This window comes from Gymnoscopelus microlampas (assembly GCF_963454915.1).
Source record: "Gymnoscopelus microlampas genome assembly, chromosome: 7".
Lineage (NCBI taxonomy): Eukaryota > Metazoa > Chordata > Actinopteri > Myctophiformes > Myctophidae > Gymnoscopelus > Gymnoscopelus microlampas.
Genome location: NC_139944.1, coordinates 33,178,074 through 33,199,634, shown reverse-complemented (window position 1 = coordinate 33,199,634; position 21,561 = coordinate 33,178,074). Strand labels below are relative to the sequence as shown.

At 43.3% G+C, this 21,561-nt stretch overlaps 1 protein-coding gene across 2 annotated transcripts in view; it reads left to right on the top strand.

The window, feature by feature from the left end:
* Positions 1-21,561, top strand: part of ephb2b (eph receptor B2b) — a 174,271-nt gene that overhangs the window by 41,429 nt on the left and 111,281 nt on the right. The window lies entirely within an intron of this gene.

Sequence of the window (21,561 nt, the reverse complement as noted above, 5' to 3'; positions counted from 1 at the left end):
CGATCTACAAGCTCACAACGTGTTTTGTGTGCTAGAAACGAGGAGGGAGCATGGTATAGACCCCTCTAGGGTACTCTGTTCAATGAAGTACATACTACATACAGTAGCGTTTAAGTGGTTAAAAACATGCACAAAACCTGCACACCATATGCACATAGTATGTGACAGTCAACCGTCGTGCACACTGGCAGGTAGTTACGAAAATAAACGTGTACACATGTTCACACAGAAATGTGCATAGTAGGTTAACCCATTCAATCTGGGAACGCATCTCTGTCATTTTAGATTTCTTTGGCTATTCAAAAACTGCAGATCTACAAGCTCATAGCGCGACACTTGGTGCCATGCTATGAGCTTGTTTATCTGCCATTTTTTGAATAGCCAAAGAAATCTAAAATGACAGAAATGTGTTCACGGATTGAATGCGTTCAAACATGCACAATGTATGCAGATGCACAAACACTCACAACTCTCAGTTCTTAGTAAAGACACACATGCTTGTCCACCCACATGGCACAACAGGCCCAATATGCTATAAAAGCCCTCAGACCCCTAGACCTGTTTAAAGAACATGACACGCTGCCATCGTTCTCCTCCGGGGGAGGGACTGTGTATACGCTCTGAACATGATTTGAGTCTTTACGCCTCCAGCCCAAACCATTTAACCCTTTCAATCCGGGAACGCATATTGAGTCATTTTAGATTTCAGCTATAACCATTATGTTATACTTTGGCTATTCAAAAATAGCAGATCTACAAGCTCATAGCGTGGCACCGAGTGCCACGCTACAAGCTCGTAGATCTGCTATTTTTGAAAAATCTTGAGAATTTGTGCACATTTTTGAATATATATATATATACTGTATATATATATTGCGAACATGGAACGAATTATTTTGTTATATCAGTGGTTCTCAAACGTTTTCACGTCAAGGACCCCCAAAATGATATGTATTTGGCCACGGACCCCCATCTCAAAATATTTTGTTCCAGGCACCTCCAGAAGCACAGATTTGAATTACAAATGTTCGCTCTAAAAATATATATATTCAAAGATATACATTTTCAAGATTAAAAAAAAAATGCAGATCTACAAGCTATATCTGCCATTTTCTAATAGCCAAAGTGTAAAATAATAGTTATGGCTAAAAAATCTAAAATGACACAGACAGTATGCGTTCCCGGATTGATTGGGTTAAGGCCTTCACGCATTGAAGATTTCAAATCCCTTCCTTCAAATGATCTCCCTGCTCCACTCTGTCTCTCTCTCCACCACACAGTGAAATATATCGTTGCTGTCGGGGCAGAAACCCCTTATCTCCATATTCTAACTTTTTGTGTTCTTTCATAAAATAACACCCTACTTGATCATACTACAGTGTCACACAAAAGTATCAAAGGTAGCAGATATACAAGCTCGAAACCTGTAGATCTGCAACTTTTGCTAGTTTTTTTATCTGAGTCCTGAAAAGTAACAGTTTTGGACATATGAGGTTTCTCCCCGACAGACGATATGCATCATAATACGCCTGTGATTTTTATATTTAATTTCCCATAACCGAACTCAGCGGGAGACGAGTCAGTGGGAGTGGGATTACTCCACTCGTTTCTGACACAAATCATCCGGCTCTGAGAATTTTCCTTCCTTTTTTCTTTTTTTCCCTTATATTATGAATTCATTCTTGTAAGTAAAGTAAAATTATATTGAAACCAATCTTTCTCAGGGGTAGCCAGGATGCTAAAGATGCCATTTTCCCCCCAGGGTACCAGTTTGCACTGATTGGCACCACAATCCTACCCCCTGCCCCTCCCCCGCACCAGCACCCCCCCCTCCCTACACACACACACACACACACACACGCACACACGCGCGCACACACACACACACACACACACACACACACACACACACACACACACACACACACACACACACACACACACACACACACACACACACACACACACACACACACACACACACACACAAGCCCATCCCGCTGCTCGGACTGGAATTCCTCACGGATCACTGCTCGTGCCCTCTTTATTCCCATTCTGTGGCTCCGCCGACACCTGGACGCTCTCCCCCTAGCCTAACCCCCACCATCTCCCCTCCAGAACCTCATTAATGGGGGCCTGATATTGATGGGACGTGAACACTGGCAAATGACTGCCTGTGAAGGCCACTCGGAAACCCTGTCTTCTCTTTCTCTTCTTTCTCCTCTCTCTCTCTCCCCCTTCTTTCTCCTCTCTCTGAGTCTCCCTCTCTCTTTCTCTGTTTCTCCCCTGCCCCGCATCCATCCACATACCGGCCTGATTTGCATGCCAATCGACACGTTAGCCCGAGCCGGTTCCCAAGGCAGTTACCCCAGGCTTGCGATGCCTGTGAATCGGTCCCTCTGTGTGTCAAACTGTCTTTCTCTCTCTCTCTCTCTCCCTCCCCCACTCCCCCCCTCTCTCTTATCTATGTCAATCTAGCTGTCTATTTCTCTGTACCGCAGTTCTTGTTCGCTTTTTTAATCCTGTTGGTCCTCTGTTCTCCTCTCTGTTTCTGTTTTCAAGTGAGCCTTCCATATTTCGTCCAGTTTTTCAGTCTGTCTTTATGGTTCGACTTCCTGTATCGTTGGAAGCGTTTCCTGTCTGTTGTTCTTTTTTCCCCGTCTGTCTCTCTGCCACCTGTTGATGCCTTTCTATGGGGACACTTTGACAGACTCCTTAAGTAGAGTTGTCAAAGTGAAAAGGCGAGGACCACAGAAGCTCACACACGCGCACGCGCACACACACAGAAGGAAAGCACACTGAATTGTATGTAGGCATTAACGGCTTCTAAGGATCTCAGTACTTTCAAATGGCTACGGAGACGGGCTTCCGCATACCTCAGACACGCAACAATGTTTTACTTGTGTGGCATTGCCTGCTTTTGTGCAGACTCCCTTTTTATGTGTTTTCTCTGTCCTGGATCTGGCCAAGGATAGGCTTTGTGGAAATCCCCTTCTTATACCGGGCCTAATGTGCGGTTGTAGCCTCAGAGAGAGGTTATATTTGAGGCTAAGTTGTTATGGAAAAAAGCTTGGGTTAAAGGGATGGATCATGCTGTTGTTGCTGTTGGATGGGGTTTGTGTACTGACTGGGAGTCCAAACTCGCCGTTCAGATGAGGTTCAGCTAACTGCGTCCGCTCCAGGACAGGAATGAAGATGGTGGGGGGCCGGGGAGGGGTTTTATTTGTTTATAACTGTAGAATAAGATATGATTTTAGAATTCACATCGGAGGCAAAGCTAAACCAGGTGGAACAGCCTTGGGTTTTAACTGTTTGCTGTCGACTGCAATGCAATCCAGATGGCAGACTCCTGATATGGAAATCAGACATTTTTCTGTGCCGTTACAGGGCCCCAGATGCCCCGGTGTTGAGACAGCTCTGTGACTATGTGGCTCAACAGGTTTTTCGATTACAGTCTTCCTCTATGAAAACCCTGCTTGCTCCTGTAGAACAAAGTTATCTCTGCAGGGGGACAATGGAATCCAGACATCCCCCTTTTTTCTATCGACGACAGACTGCCCATCACACCTTGGCACCTTTCCGAGCCAGTTTCCATAGAAACAGACAGCCAGCTCCGGTAGTTTGACAGGGGCTCCGCATTCTCCATCCTGATTTTGAGCTCTGCCAGCCGTCCTGAGGCCATACCAAATCAATCAAACAGACAAACACAACACCCCCTCTCTTTCCATTGCACACTGGTTGTTACCACTATATATATACAGTTACAGCTTGCACTGTCTTTGTTCTGGACTATCAGTGCCATACAGATGTTGTAATCTCCTCCAGGCCAAAGGCCTATGTGTCTGTCTGTCTGCAGCTAATATCGCTAACTACTGCACAGATCAGTTAGAAGAAGAAGACAAATGTTATTGGCATTAGGAACTCAATTCCTGAATATTTTTAAAATCGTCAATGATCAGATATGACACTTTTGTGAATTCATAATCTCAGACCTACCGTTATGGCTATGGAGGCTATGGAGTGAAGTTAGTGCCTAGACTGATGTACACACACACACACACACACACACACACACACACACACACACACACACACACACACACACACACACACACACACACACACACACACACACACACACACACACACACACACACAGCCCGTTCAGTTCAAGCCCATGTCTGATAACACCAACATACATTTTTAACATAACAACATACCCCACACACCTATGACGCGCACATATAAGACAGTTAAGTAGTGGCTCGTTCCGAAGGTTATGTATGTTCCGAAGGTTATGTAACCTTCCTCCGGTGGCATGTTAGTATTACATTAGTCAGCAATGCTGACCACCATGGATGTATTCAAATAATTGACCACACAATCCCTATGAGGTGCACATTATGCATGCACACATGTGCACGGGACACAGAGAGATAGAGAGAGGGTGAGACACTCCCTCCATCCCCCTCTCTTCATCTCCCTCTCCCCCTCTCTCCACGTCTCTCTCTCGCACGAGCAATCGAGCTCTGGCCTGACGTCACACACAACAGAAACTGTTGCCTAACTGACGTCAGAGATCCCAATATACAGTATAGGCATAAAACCGTTGCCTAACAACGGACGAATTGTGTTGCTGACGTTGATCTGGCACGTCCATATTAGGCCATAATCTGCCCGCCCGCCTGCCACAGACAGACACACAACTTCAACTATAGATTGATAAATGAAATAGATTAAATAGACATACATACTACACATTAGCTTTCCCTCATAGCAGTGAGGCAAGTAGCTACTGTACACATTGGACTGTACAACAAAGGCAGCTATTCCTTCAAGGAATAGAGCACGGATTTAGTCACATATAGACAAAGGATGTGCAGTCCCTTTTCACGGCACATTTGCTCCGAGAGCAAGATCTCTTTGATCAATGTCAGAACTAAACACTGTGATAGAAGTTAAACCCAAGGTCAGGCAGACACTAAAGAACACTTAGGCGTTTTTGGCAGTTAGAGAGATAAGGAAAACAAATTGCGCCGCCAGACTAAGTGACTGTAATGGGGGAAAAAAACAAACAGACACTGCTTTAAAAGGCAAAGAGTGACACTGCATTCGACAGAGAACAACAGAAACCACGGAGCATCTCCTCTTCAGACAAGTTAGGGACTGTTTGTTTACTTTGCAGGTTGTAAAACAAACATTTATCCAGGTTTAGAGGGATAGAAGCTGGGCCTGGCCTCCACCTTCTCTATGTCTGGCTAATACCAGGTGACAGAGGGACTGAGGCAGCATGTTGAGCCTGGTACTGCACAGGGAACCTTTTCAATGTCTGGAGTGCTTACAGATGCTTATACTAGCTGTTTCTGTGTGGTCTGACTCTGTGTGTGTGTGTGTGTGTGTGTGTGTGTGTGTGTGTGTGTGTGTGTGTGTGTGTGTGTGTGTGTGTGTGTGTGTGTGTGTGTGTGTGTGTGTGTGTGTGTGTGTGTGTGTGTGTGTGTGTGTGTGTGTGTGTGTGATGTAGGCATGCAGGCATGCATGCGTATTCTGTATTGATGTGCTTGCCTCTACAGTATGTGCGAGTTATAAATTGAGTTTGCAGGAGAAGTAGTGAACAACAACTGACAAAATTCTGTAGGCTCTGCAATGGATTCAAATAAAATATGTCTGCTTAAGCGTGCGTGTGTGCATTGGGGCAGCAGTGGCTCAGTAGGAGAGAGGCCATCGGAAGGTCCCTGGTTCCATCCTTGGCTCCTCCAGGATTCGTGTCGAAGTGTACCTGAGCAAATTAATTAACCCCTAATGGCAGGTTCACATTGATTGCGGTAGCACTACAAATGTCTGCAAAGCACAGGCCACGGCAGGCCTGCGTAGCGGTGCGGATGTGCAGCAATAGTTTTGGCGTCTATTCTATTTCTCCATTTACTATCCATAAAAAATGGATAAATAAACATGTTATTAATGATCCGGTATGAACAGCCAGACTCCTGTTCGCTAGAGAATTTAACTCCACAGCGGTTTGAGCAGCACACTGCTGGATCAAATGTGGAAAAGTAATTTCCCCTCGGGGATCACTGCAGTGACGGTTTACTTAGAAAATGACGCCTATGGAAATGTCCTTCCTTTATGTTTTGGCAGTTTGCTAACGTAAACATTGTGCGCATATACACATGACACATGCAACATGACGCTTGTCTTTATATGGTAAATACATATTTAAACACGTCTGTGTTTGGGGATCTGCCAAAAGTTGGCACCTCTGCACTACTGCTTTCTTAGTGCACCAGCTGTTATAAGTTGAGGATCTGGTTTTGACAAAGTCTGTGATAGTTTAGTTTTTTAATCTCCTTGCGAACAGAGATGATTTGTAAGCAGGATTTTCAGTCTAACAGAACAAATAATGCCCATCGTCCTTGTGCTCTAATTGTTTGTTTAGCTGACCATAGCTCTTACCAAGCACCAAGTGGGGCTGTGGCTCTGGTGTGTTGCAGAACAATTCCCAGCTTCCAGTCCAGTGATGAATGGATACGTGTTGCACACTGTTGGACTGTTTGACTGTGTGACGACAGACAGATTAGGGACAAAGAGTGCTGTCCCCAGTTGTTTCAGTCTTCACTGTACTCTCTCTCTCTCGCTCTCTCTCTCTCTCTCGTTTTCTCTGCGTTCTTTCAGTCATTCATAGCTGACCACCATGAAACCATTAGCTCTCCGTCTGTGCTTCTCTCGTATCCAGTGTCTCCACTGTGCAGCACTTAATGTTAGTTTTGCTGACAGACTGGCCTTAAAGGTCCCTTAATGGCACACACTTTATCCATTGTGCCGCACAGTGGATGATAAAGAGGATGTTGATTGTGCAGTTTTTTTCTGGGGGGGGTGCGTGCCAGTACAGAGAGCGATATTTGGGTTAGGCCAAAGCCTAGACTGACTCTCTTGTGTCTGTGTGTACAATATAATAGGCTGAAGTAATGTTCCCCATCGGTGCGGCATGTGGGTGGGTGGGTAAGCAAGCAGGCACACGGTGGAAACGGGGAATGCCTCCCTGTGTCTGCTTTATAGACCTCCGAGGGTCCGTGACCCACTATAACTATTCCAAAGCCACATACATGTGGAGAGAGAGAGAGAGAGAGGAGCTAGCTCATTGACCTGGAATCCAAGAATTGTCTCGTCGCTCTCCGCTGTGATATGTGTGGTCCCTGCCATATGCAGGATGATTAGGGAGTCGGGTGGGCGGGTGTGTGTTATGGTAGAGCGGTGGTAAAACCGTCACGGTTGTAAGGAGGTGCACTCGCCTCCTCTTCGGGTCACAGATTATATGGGACGGGACGGGGTGGAGGGGTGTAGGTTGGATATGGAGCATCTAGTGGCCATAACAGTGTCGGGGGGGAGGCGAGGAGATTTAAGGAGTGGAGTGTGGCGGCGGTTTCACGGAGAGAGATAGAAAGAAGGTGTGTGGAAAGAGAGAAGAGGGTGGGAGAGAATAGAGGGAGAAGAGGAGACACGGATGAGATACAAGGAAAGGACGAGATATAGGAGGCAGACCAAGTGTGTAAGACTAGACCCACGGCGTCTGAGGTGTGCCACTTAACTAGGGGGGGGGGGGGGGGTTAACCACTACCACTATTTCCCCATTCATACTTGAGAGCCTGCACTCAGACGCCCATTAGCTCTCTCCCACACCCTGATGACAATAACGCTGCTCCATCCACAGCAGTGTGAAGAGACAAAAAAAGAAAAAAGAAACGTGCTCATCAACTTGCTCATCAACTTGCTGTTCACGTTTTCACACCTGTCTCATCATTTCTTAATGTCCATGTATGATTCTATCACCTTAAGCTTAAGTATTAACACTCTGTACTGGAAGGCGGGGGCTGAGGAGTGAGAACATACAGTACATAGACTAAGTACAGCACCAGTGTCATTGATTTAAATGGCAGACAGGCTGGGTAGGGAGGGAGGTGGGGGGAGGTGTGATTTCCATGCAGACAGGGAGAAACCTTGCTGATGACTCTTGGCAGACAGGCGGCATCGACTGGCGATGGATCAACCTCCCCTAGATTGACCCCCGTGATGCTCACGCGCGTCGATGACGCCTTTCAATTTCCTCAGGATTGATGCGTGGACAGGAACCACTGCACTATACCTGGAACTTGAATTGAAGGCCTTTTGCTATAAACTAAAAGCAGGACACTGACCAATGTTTCATGAAAAGGAGAGGACAGAACCGATATATATTAATATAATAGGGTCGTTGTTAGATGTGCAGTACTACTGGGGTACAGCACGCACCTCTTCAAGTTTAACCACTTGAACCTTTGCATACTATTCTGGGGGAATAGCTTGCTCACAATGTCGTTAGCCTTGTAGCCTTGTAGCCCGGCTATTTTTGTGACATTTTGTGTAGGGGGGGGGGGGGGGGGGGGTAGCAGAAGTACAGAGCCAATTCTAGTCAACTAAATACTAATTTGGTAAGTATAGACTAGAGATTTAAGTGGCTAAATCTATGCCAATAGTATTGCCATTACTTGTTGAGGGAACTGTATATATCAGAGGCACAGAATGGATTATATGGTTGTCATCGCTCAAACCAACACACAAGTGAATTAAACATATTTAATTGTAAGTATGTTACTCATTTAAAATAATAATTATAATGTGTTTTTGATTACTTATTTTTTTTGCATTTTATTTGTTTACTAGGGAACAGCAACAGTTTACTGGGGCATGCATGTGTCCTTAATTAGGCTAAATCTAGGTTCTGAACAAAATGGCAACATTGATTGCTGTGAGTTTCAACCCACACCCTGTGTTTGCTCTCTCAGCTGTGTTTGTTGGTTCATACTGTATGAGCATTGTTTGTTGAGTCATATAACATAATATGAGCATTGTTAATCCTGGAGATTCAATTGGGAAATATACAGTAAATGTTTCAAATGGCAGTGGTGGGAACCATCACTATTTTGATAGGTTTGACGATGCGTTCCCTGGGAGGTATTTTGTTAACATTCTTGTGATCATCCACAAGATCTTGTGCCCAACTAAAAACGAGTGCAGCTGTTGGCAAAGCTTGATTCAGAAATGCAAAGGCACAGATGGGAGGCCAAAAAGCACGGCACAGGGCGCACTTCTTAATCCTTTCTTTACCATGTTGTGTCTTTTTCATGTTGTTCCAGGCACTGATGTTTTGGCGTCTTGCCAGTGATTCACAAAGTAACATATTGCATAGAATAAATGAAAGTATTTGCATATAGTTTTATTTTCCATTTCACAGAGCCTCTTGAAAATGTATACAATATTCTACTGTACCTACGTTACTTTCACTTTAATATATATATATATATATGTTTATGTGCCACTGAGATGTTTATTAATTGTCATTAATCATGATATTCATATGCTATTACATGAAATACGTTTTTGTTTCTTCCTCTGTCAAGCTTCCTTCCATGAGCTGTCTTGGGGAAATAGCTCTTTGACTAAAGCTATGATCATACATAATTATACGTCTAAAGGAGCTCAAAACATCTGAAGTCAGTCACTTTGGCTCCAAGTAACTTCACATAATATGCAGCGGCCTTCTGTCAGACAGTTTACAGTGCATGTGCCTGTTTGAGTTAAGAGAAAAGTGAGTGTGAGAGAGAGAGAGAGAGAGAGAGAGAGAGAGAGAGAGAGAGAGAGAGAGAGAGAGAGAGAGAGAGAGAGAGAGAGAGAGAGAGAGAGAGAGAGAGAGAGAGAGAGAGAGAGAGAGAGAGAGAGAGAGAGAGAGAGAGAGAGAGAGAGAGAGAGAGAGAGAGAGAGGGAACATGCATGGGTCTAAGCTCTGCCCTACAAAACAGGCTCTTAATGAGATTGCCTCATGTTATTAAATGGCAGACAATGATAATGATGTCTCGTTATGTGCTCATTCATGACTATTTGCTAGTTAGGGTAGCAGTTATAGGAACCTGAGCGTTGTCGGAGCTGAAGATGGTTTAATGTGAGGTTCCAGATTGCCTGTATTTATGTGTGCGTGTGTGCATGCACAGTTATTGTTGCTGTAAATTCCATTACGGTGTGATTTCCAACATGCCGTTGTGTTTGGCATGTCATTTCATCCCCCGTACACCGAGTGGTTCTCGTTGATTGCGAGTAATGATAAACTACCCCGAGTCGAACAAACACTGGTTTCGCCATGAAGAGGAACTACTCATTTATTTAGATTTCATGAAACATTTACAACTCCAGATGAGTCACATTTATCATTAAACATGATGTAGCCAAAGGGCCCTTTTTCTGTCTGACTTGAACCAGGAATCAAATCACAGCAAAAAGGAATGTGGGTAATGTATACTGTCCGTTGTTGAGCGGAGTCCCTCAGGGCTCTATACTAGTAACTTTTCTGTTTTTGCTCTACATAAAATGTCTTAGCTGAAAATGTTCTGCCAGAGTTTTCCTCAGAATTCAGATACTGGGGTTTATGTGGTTAAGAAACATTCTACTTGTACAGTATTATGTATAATGGCATGCCAGGCTAATTAGTGAAACTGAAGTTGCCTTTTATTTATATTTTTGGTCACGCTTTTATGAAATTATAGGAGGCAGGTTTGATTAAACAAATACATCACAATCAATCAATTACATTTAACCTTTCAAGTCAATGGAGACATTTCCTATACAGATTGTTGTGGAATATGATACAATTTCAAAATGCGAGTTCTATCAAGGTATTGAAGCCCAGACCCATAAGTAAGAAAAACAACAACAACAACAGAAAACAACACACATCCCTAACACGAAAACCCTTATGGGTTAATATTAAAGTAAAGAGTCAAATTGAACCGTTGTAAAACAATTCTGTTCCTGAGTTTGGTGTGGAAATATAAATGTACTTTCTTTTCCCCCCCAAAAAAATGGATGAATAAATGATTTTGATTTTCACCAGAGAATCAGGGGAGCGGATGCAGCCATCTCGTATATTTCCATCTCATGAATATTCCAGGTCAAGCAGACAGCTGTGGGACCTGGCAGGGTGTTGTATAACAACGTTTAGTTTCTGACAGCCAGTAAATGGTCCCTCCTGGACCACTTTTCAACAGGGCCCAGTAGGTAAAATGATGTGTCACTGATGGACAGATATTGGTACTTGTACAGCCATTGATAAGATGGGTTCTAAACCCGGTGCTTTGACGCAATCATTTATGGCAGTTTAAAGGTTTTGTTAGCATCTCTGTGCTAGACTTATGTGTGTTCTAGAAATGTGGAAGAATTTGGCCTTGTGAGGGGTTTGGTGACCCGTGCCATATTCTAATGAAAATCAGGAGGTTTGAGGAGGTTTTATTACCAACACTCTAGTTAGTAATTGTAAAGTTTTACACTTTTACACACTACTGTGTTGTACTTTCATCTTGTGTACCGGACGGTACAAAAGAGTAAAGTCATTTTGTTCGGGTTATCTCAAGACATTATAGCAGCAATAATAATAATACAAAAAATAATAAGAATCGTACATTAAATGTGAGAAATCCCTGTATCAGAACAATCCGACGGACCGACATCAAACTCAGTGCACATGTTGCCGACGACCCGAGGGGGTCAATAGGCACTAGGCAGTTGTCCAGAACTGCCGATCCAACCAATACAACCATAGGCATATATACAGTATAGTTGACTCCGGTCAACAAAATATATGAACATTTTGGTGTTAGCTGGTTTCTGCCAGACAGCAGAGATATAAGGTTTAAAGGACAACTTTGGTTTTTTACAACCAAGGTTTATATTTTAGCTTGTAATTAAAGTAAATAAAAGATGAGTGTTATTTTTTTTTCATTTACTGCTTTCTATAGTTTTAGCATTTTTTGCGATATTTTTTACAGTGGGCGGGGGCATTCTGTCCGGTGGCTAAATATGCCTTTTTTACACAATAAAAAAGGTCCTGTGGTCTTTGATGGCCAGATGTGAGTTATTGGGGGCTAGAAGAGCTACTGTAAATAATAATAAAGAAAACGCCGGGTTAATGTGTTAAAAAAATACATATTTAGCCACCGGACAGAATGCCCCCGCCCTCTGTGAAAACACTGTAAAAAAGATTGTGAAAATTGCTAAAACTATAGAAAGCAGTAAATTTGAAATTTTTAACACTCATCTTTTATTTACTTTAATTACAATCTAAAACATAAACATTGGTTGTAAAAAAACAAAGTTGTCCTTTAAGTGGTTAAGACAGATTGTTTGTAGGTCCTAGCACTTAGGCTGCTTCAAGGTGCAGTGTGCAAGGTTCTTACTTCTAAATTGTATCCTTGGCATTATTTAACACACACACACACACACACACACACACACAGGCTCGGGGACGAGAGGGGCATAGATGAAAAACTGTACTCATGTATTGGTAGAAAAATACAAGCATCATAAGCCTCTTTCACCAGAGGTTTTAATTACTGCAAGTTCAGAACAGGACTCAGGTAAGATGGTCTGCCTGCCACTATGGTAACATTCTGGAATTTAATTCTAAATGACAAGAGGCCTCTATCTCGACGGCTATTTTGCATGCCAACCATGACATGAAACAGCAGGCTTGGGTCAACAGGTCAAGCGTATCAACAAACCACAAATGATAAGGATGTGGTGCCAGTGTGGGCTTCTGTGCAGGATTTTACAACCACTTATAAACAGGCCTTTAAAAGGATGTAGAATAGGCTGTAAAGTAGATTTGTTTGTCAGCCTTTAATGACTTGCTTTGGCACTCGGTGGTTGATGTACCAGGATTTAGTAGGGCCAGATATCAAATAGAGGGTGAATCCTTTTATCAGCCAAGCAAGGGCAGGCTGTCAATAAAAAGAGATACTGCCCACTTATTGAACACACATAAGTACAGACACACGCACGTGCGTGCGTGCGTGCATGCACACTCACACACACACACACACACACACACACACACACACACACACACACACACACACACACACACACACACACACACACACACACACACACACACACACACACACACACACACACACACAATAACCACCTTCCTCTTCCTGTCCGGAATTATTTTAAGAGGAAGAAGGAGTCCGTGCTCTGAAGAACTGGTGATTTAATAACAAAAATAGATTTTTAAAAATCAACAATGTCCAGCCAGGGTTCTACATTCTGTGTCAGCCGCAGTATCAACAGATATACTTCAAACTGTTTAAGAGTGTGACCGTTATTCACTGAACACAAGAACAGAATGTAAACGAGTACAATCCTATCATTCCTTGCTGAGCGTGCTGAGCCCGCCAACACACTCAAAAGGACTATACCACCTACTGTATACAGCATATAGTTACAAAGCACACACACAAACACACACACACTCACACTGGTATTACTAATCATGTGGGGACGTCAAAAGCAATTTGTCATTAGAAATGTCATCTTTACATTTTTTTTAACCCTAACCGACCCCAACCCCAACCCCTAAAGGCCCTGACATATAGCAAGCGTCAGAGCTGTTGTAAACAGTGGGTGCGTTTGATGACGCAAGCATCGGCGCTTTCGGTACTGTATGTCATGACCTTAACCCTAAACATAACTGCTAAATGCCCTGACCCCCTCCACAAACACACACACACACACACACACACACACACGCACTTTAATTGCAGAACCTGTTGTCTGTTTTTTCTCTCAGTACGGTATGGATCTCAGCCAGTTTCTTTGCTCTCATATTGTTTCACCTTTTTCAGTCAGTCTCGCCCACCTCCTCACACAGAGCCGCCAGAACCTGCCAGACTTGTCAGGCAATGGCAGTCAAAAAATGTTGGCATGGAAATAATTTGCATTTTTCCCTGGATGGATAATTCCCTAGACCACCAGAGACATGATCTCATGTAACACAAATTAGCGATAAAGATGGGTTCTTGTAGCCTACTCCTTTACCTCCAGTAGAGAATTATTTGCTGGGGGAAAGTAGTCTTCTAGGTCAATACAATAATTTGACATTTGTTCTGGTGCTGCTACGCTACAGGGCCTCTGGTGCTGGTAAAGAAAGAGAGAGCGGGAGAGCAGGGATATATGTAGACATAATCTGTCATGCAAAGCCACAGACCGCACAGCCGCGTAATAAAAGATTTGTTCATGTTCCTACATGAGGCGGTGTACATTTTTTAATCATCCCCTTTTCTCCCGAATGGCTCTTAGGCAAGGCATGGGAGGCTAGCCATGATTATTTCTGTCAAGTCAATTAGTAATGATGTCTGAAAAGCTGTCACTTTGATGTAGAGCGGTTTGTGCTTTTCTGCCCATCTTTGCTTTATGCTTAATTTTATATTTACGCTGTGTTCACAGTGGTGGCGACAAAGCGGCAGCCTACAAGCCATTTTCAAACGAAGCCATGGCGACATGAAGATACTTTATATGATGCTTGATGACGTCAATGAGCAGTTTGAGCAACACTTCCGCGGTCACTCTGCCACAGAGTAGCTGACCACGTTGATCGTTTTGTAGCTTTTGTTCCTATAGTGTGAGCGCAGCATGAGTTGTGCGATGTGACGTGTTGCGAGCTCTGTCGAAATGCTATTTTTGGCACGCGATAGATCCAGCTATAGGTATTCAGTGCACTGCGGTCTGTGTGTGCATCACACTGCTCACTACTCATAGTTAAATTGACTGGATGTAAAGTCGCAGGACCTGTTTCTTGTTTTTACAGAATTTTCCCTTGAACAATTTAGATTTTACTCATCTGTTAAACTAGTCTCGATAGGTTCTCAGGGATTTGGGGATAATATGGAAAGCACACATATAAATCTTGTAGCCCATATTATTAGCCAAGTGTAGGTTTCCCTCACACAGCCTATGATTGCCCAGGTGACCATTCCTTCTCTCAATTTACTGTGTAGATTGATGTCTTTCCATTCACCATGGTGCACTTGTATCACTGTGAAATATGGTGTCTTTCAGAGCTAAGTACATTTTAATGGCCAGCAAAACTGTGCGCTAATGATGCACCTACAGGTGCCGCTAATAGCAATAACACATCTTCTTGACGTGTGGAAAAATAAATGCTATACTTTTAAATGATTGTCAAGACCACAAGGGTATTGTAATCGTCAGTGACGTACTGGAAGACAGTGACACCTTCTGAAAAATAACTTACCGCCTTCTGTGTGGAATAGTAATCTGTTGGAAAGGTAATATGTCATTTTGCTTGTGAGCTAAGTGCTATATATCATGAAGCCATTGGGATTGTTTTATTAAGTGGAGAATGAACACCTAATGTCCTATGGTGTGAATAAGGATAATATATTGCGTCTGTAATCCCAAATTTGGCATCTGTTGCACAAATAATGGAATGCCGGATAATAGTCCTCATTCATTTTCTCGAGTGGCTTACTTCAGCGCAGACTATAAATTTGACTATACTTCCATTTGCTCAGCCATTAAACTCGTCTGCATTGCAAAGAATCATGTTTATGGTTGACGGTCACAGGGACATGTACATCTTCGAAGCTGTTTTTGTGATGTTTGTGCTGAATTATAATAGACAAAAGCAGTGATCTCAAAGAGTTATATTTATGGTTATATTCATGTATGTTGAACTGATCTGCAACAAGTAAAATCGCAAATTTGAAAACTATATTTGTAAAAGGAGAGGTACTGTAGGCTGTGCACAGCCTGAGGCAGTGAAGGTAGCATCACAGGTAGAGGCTTGAGCACAGGTGGGGGGTCTTTAAAAGTAGACTTGGGAGTAGAATATATGCTTGCTATTTATGTTGGCCAGCAGCAGGATTCAACTTCTTCTTTGGCGGCATTTTTTATCTATATATTATACTGTAGCTATTTTTAACATCACTATAAGAAACACTATGTTGTGAATTATTAATAGAAATGAGTGATTTTGGTGATTGTGTAGACAGTGTGTAGACAATCCTTTTACTATAGTATCACAATGTGTTTTATCTTGCTCTCTGTTCTTGCATTGGTATATCTCATATCATGTGTTTGCGCATCATCTATGAAAAGGACATACAACTGGAAACCACATAACCAGTTAACAGCAGTTGGTGTCGAAGGGCCAGAATGGAGTCATATGTCAAGGATTAGTTTTTGTTTCTTTAACTTTTTTCTTTGTTTTCGGCCGTTGCTCCTTGGCCCCGCTGACAACTTAAGTTACATTGAATGATAACACGGGCCGGCTGTGTACGGATTACTGTAGTACATCCTGCTGGGCCCCCCCCGGAGAACACCATGCTGTATCATTCTGTCAGCAGTCCGTGCTCTCCGTTCTGTGTGTGTGTGCGGTAGCATATTTCACAGGGCACCATCCCCTGCCAAAATCAACTTACCCAACTTCCTCTCCCTCTTCTTTTTTTTCTCCCACTGCCTTGGAAAAGACACCACTCTTCGACCTCGGTCCGTGTCTCTGTGCTCAACGCTCACCTCATCGCTCCCAGAGCACCTACATCATCATCCTAACCCCAAACTAGCCTTTTCAGGACCCCAACAAGAACCCCCTGAGTCCCTATAAATCTCCCCGATAGAGTGATGTCTCACCAAGGACACATGTTAAAGTGCACCGGATACCCAGGGCTGCATGCCAAGCTGCCATTGACTCCTGGAGAAGAAGAAAAAAGCTGTGCTTCTGGGGTTTGGGTTGGTGCCACCTCGTCCACAAAGCCCCCGTTTCATTGTAAAAGCAGGATTAAGAATTCATTTACCGCACAGGCGTATGCTGTTATGTGGTGGTGGCTGAGGGGCTCTACCTTAATGGTCCCAGCCTGCGCTGACAGATACGCAAGTTATTTAGCTCTGGTGCAGGGGCACTGTCCACTAATTCTGTAAACGAAACAGACTGTTATTCTGCCCAACACTCCATACAGTAGCCGTGTCCGTCAGTATGGCTATGAATCATACCCCCCCGCTCTCAGGGGTACATACCGTTGCTACCCCCCGCTTAATCAGGGCTAATTTCTTTTCCGAGTCCATTATAGGGTTCTGTATTTAGCACAGCTTGCTCATGTTACTCCACGACTCCATAATGCAGCCATAATGCTCACACATGGTGGAAGGCATCAAATGTAATGATTCCAGGTGTGCAAATGAATGTTTAAACGCTTATCTGCAAGGCGATATTTGAGCTTTTTGCACACCTCAAACATTTTTTTTGCTAAAACAGTTCTGACACTGGTAGGTTATGCCTTCATAACCTGGCATTATCACACCAATAAGAAAACAATGTTGGAGGTTTACTTTGATGATAAATTCAACATTGAGAGATTTATTTCCGTAGAGAGGCGCAGCTACAATTCTGCTGTTGAGGAAGATAAAAGGAATTCATGCCTGCAAGCTGAGCATGCCGCGTTTTGGAAGTCAATTGCCTCTTCAAAAAAACATCCTCATTAAACCGTAGGATCTAAATTTAGTTTAGTTTGATGCAAGCTAGTTTTTTCACCCATTTTCTCCCTGGTTTCAACCACTATGTAGAATCACTTTATCAGTGACACTGCCCTTCACCGAGGATGTGGGAGAATTATGCAGTTTACAGTTTACGCTTTACACTAACATATCAACTCGAGAGTCTCATTTACATTGACTCTAGTACATTTGAACATGTACTGAATTAAAGTATCACAATCAAGTACCTTCAATACTGTACACTATAGTACTTGGAGCACAAAATACCCACGGTTGAACGTACAGTACCACGCTACTCTATAGCAGCAACTGTGTGCTGTGCTGTATGTGCCAGTGCTAAAACGATGAGTGATGTGCATCTGTTTGGAAGGCTGCACTTGTTACATTTCCTGCCCTAGGGTTAGAAGTATGAGCAGGAAGATGTACTGTGGTTCCAGAGAGAGATTACTCAGGCCTGTGGAGAGAGCTCCCATCCGTCAGTCAGGCTGCAGGAATCTGTCGAACTCCACTCAGTAATTGGCCATCCATCTCTCAAACCCTGACCTCCCTGCCCTCAAGCCAAAACATGAGCTGTCAAACAGCACCCTAAAGTAAACCGTGAATGTTGAGTGTGCACCGAGATGCAGGGAGGTAGAAAATAGACAAGCGGCACGCGCATATCCATACTTTCTAGATACTATATGTGTTTGTGTGCTGGAATACACACACTTTTGAGGCTGTCAAGATTTTAGCACGGCTAATAATGATTGTGTACGGAAGCTCTCTCAATGCCGTCCATGTTGCTGAGGCTGTGTCAATTTTGGATGAAAATACTTTCTCAAACAAACTTGTTTGTGTGTACAAGAAGCCATCACTTAATTTCATTTACCTGAAAAGAGATACTTATGTGCTCCAAAGTTTCTTTTGTTTGTGGGTGCTGCCACTAACCTTCATTTAAAATGCTGTCCACCATTTTCTGTGGAAAGCTGAGATGCAGCATCGACCCCTCTTAGAGAAGAGAAGAGTGTTGTTATAGGACCAAGGTCCCCCTCATCACTTAGACTCTTACTTCAGACAGACCCCCCCCCCCCTCTCTCTCTCAGATCAGCACTAAAGCTCTCAGTCCAGTAAGCATTTTCTAGACTCGGGTCTCATTGCATATTTGTGGGTGTCCACAGCACAGGACTGTCAAGTAAAATTAAATATGATATAAGAAAGCACCTTGTTTGGCTAAATTAATTTCAAACAGTTTTTTTTGTGAGTAATTCAACTAACATAAAGCTCTGTTTTTTACCTATCCCCCATGGTAATTGAAATCACTGTTTGGACTGCATGGGCAGTTATACGAAGATACTGGATGGCCCGGTTTGGAATGTGTGGTCAGTCCTACACTCAGAGAAACAGCTGGAGTTCTTCTCCAGGCTTCAATGCGATGGCTTTACCCTCAGTCAGAACCCTATATACCAACCTTCTCCTAACACCCCATCAAGCCAGGCCTACTTCAATTTTGTCTGTAGTGCTCTGGGATACACAGGACTGTTTTTCATGGCACTTTCCTTGAATTTAGTGTTACCAATTTATCCATGTTAAATCTATATCCTCGCTGTATCTATACCAACTTAATCAGGAGTAATGTTTTAGCCGTAATCGCCCTGGACATGCAACGCGAATACGAGTAATTCATTGCGGTCTCAATCCCGGGCTTTCACCTCTGCACTATCCTCGCTTCATGATGACTGGTCAAAGTGTCTGGCTGTGCAGGCCGTGTTCCACTGCTGCCTGGCGGCCTCTGACTGAGAACCAGGCAATAGATGACAGCGGTGAGGTATATGTTCTGCCCTACCGCTGCAGGAGGTAATGAATCGGTGTGGCTGCCAGCACTCAAGTTTAGTCAGCAGCAGGAAGCGAGGCGATCAGTCTTTTGAGGGTGAGGTGGTTCTTGTCCGGTATGTGAGCCTCTGATTGGAGCAGGGAGACAGAGCGTTAGAGGGGAGGGAGGTGGGGAGAGGGAGATGGGATTGCTCTGATAGCAGGAAAGACACACTGTACAAAAGAAATTAAGTGAGAGAGAGAAAGAGAGAAGAATGTGACAGAATAAAACTGAAAGAAAGAGCCTTTTATCGCAGAAACAGAGGACAGAGAGTGGGGAGAAGGAGAGAGAATGAGTTGGAAAGAAATGGACGGCTGGATTGTCAAAGAGACTGAAAGATAGAAAGGGGGCCAGATTAAGAAAGTGAGACATAGAAAAGGGGCCAGATTAAAAAAGTGAGACATAAAAGGGTAGAGAGTAACAGATGGGAAAGAGAGACAAGAAGAGATGGTAGAGGGAAGAGTATCACCATGTCTATGTTAACATTCCTGGGGAAATTCACTCCCTGTTCTCCCTCAGTGTTCCCCTTACCGAGGGTGTTCATTATTCTCACTTTACTTCTGCGCTAATTATCGTTATCGTTATGGGGGATAATTACTATTTCACTGCCTAAGACCCATGTAGGCCGACCCGCTCAGAGTCACACACAAGGTTATCAATAGCAGCACAAATGCAGTCTCATCTGCCTAATTATACGATTCGGGCTTTGTGATAACGGAATGGGATATAAAATCTGCTATTATGTCCCCCCACTGTGTGTGTTGGTGAGATGCTGAGATTAAGGCGCGAGGCTGTTGAAATAAATGTGATGCATGTGGAGCCTGTTAATTAAAAGCTATGGCTTCCTCTGGAATATAAATCAGAGGGAATGCAGGGGATATGGAATGACTGGGAGCCTCTAAAATATCCTGCATGCCGGTACAGGACCCGGACTATGCGGAAGCGAGTTTCACCAAAAATCCTATTCAAGAATGTCTCTTCTTATGGTTCCACTGCATAGGAACCGTAATGTATTTAGCAGAGAACATTTTATTGTTATATTAATTAATTACAGTGCTCTCTTTGAAAAAAGAAAAATAATCTTTTGTTGTCTACTTAACCACTATCCAAAACATGCATTACAGTAGTTGGTTTATTGTTAGGTCATTCATTATTTTTCAAGTGTAGGTGTTGCTTTTTGCCCCTAATATTGGATATCTAAGCTCTCTAGCTGTCGACCATAGGCACTGTGTGCAGTCATGGGCTGTGACTTACATCATAGCAGTGAGTACTAGTAGCCATTGGTCAAGGAGCCTTCTAAATCCCTCCCAGGACTTTTGGAGTAGCAGCTGACACCCAGCACCTGATGAATGTTCTCTCCATCTGCTGGAGCTCAACACTGGAGCTCAACAGTAGAGTAGAGGCCTAATCAGCGAGGAAAATTCATTAGACCTCTCCTTTGCTATACACAGAAGCTGCAGGCGGGGGGTTAGACAATTGAAAGATAGAGTAAAGGACAAAGATAACGATGGAGAGAGCAAGAAAGACAGTAGGGAGAGTGCATATGGACCTGTACGTGCCTGCCTGCGTGTGTGCGAGGCCGACCGGCCCCGGCCAGGCCAATGGAATGTCATCTGCTTTCCACAGAGGACCTCATGACAAACAGGAGACACATTCTCTTTGACCCCAATTACTAGAGGTGTTCCTTTCCACCAGCTAATCCATGGCATGTAGGGTGGCCCCCTCTTCTGCGCCCAGGAGCTTTGCCCCCACAGAGGTTCATGGGGTTGAAAGCATGTGCCCGCTAGTTGGTGGGGCTATATCTGGCCTGTATGAAGGAGTTGTGTGAAGGGTATTGCTGACCCGCTTGATGGTCTCATCCCCTATGAGAAAATCCCCTGTGAGAGAATGTCACTGTCAACTTTGACATATTCAATCAAACTATTAGCTGTCATATGTTATATTTCATCGCCATTGTAGAGGAACTATATAACTGAAATCTGGGTGTTTTTGCATTTCTTTCTTCTCTTGAAATATTCTACTGCATTTGTTACATTAATTTCAAATTAGGGCATTTCTTCCTTAATTCCACAAAAAAGAATTACATTCTTGGGTTTGTTGTTTGACAAAAGTAACATTGGATTATCAAAAGCAATAGCATTATTATTTTCAGTATCCCGCTTTCAGTCTCACTATTATGATTATTTATATATTTTTTATTTGCATGTGCACGGAGGTCCTCGCATCATTTATTTCTGCCCAATCTATTAACACATTATTTATTCATGTGATATGCAATATGACATGAATTATATGATGTATTTTCACTATGACTATTTTCAGCAGTAGTATTGCATGGG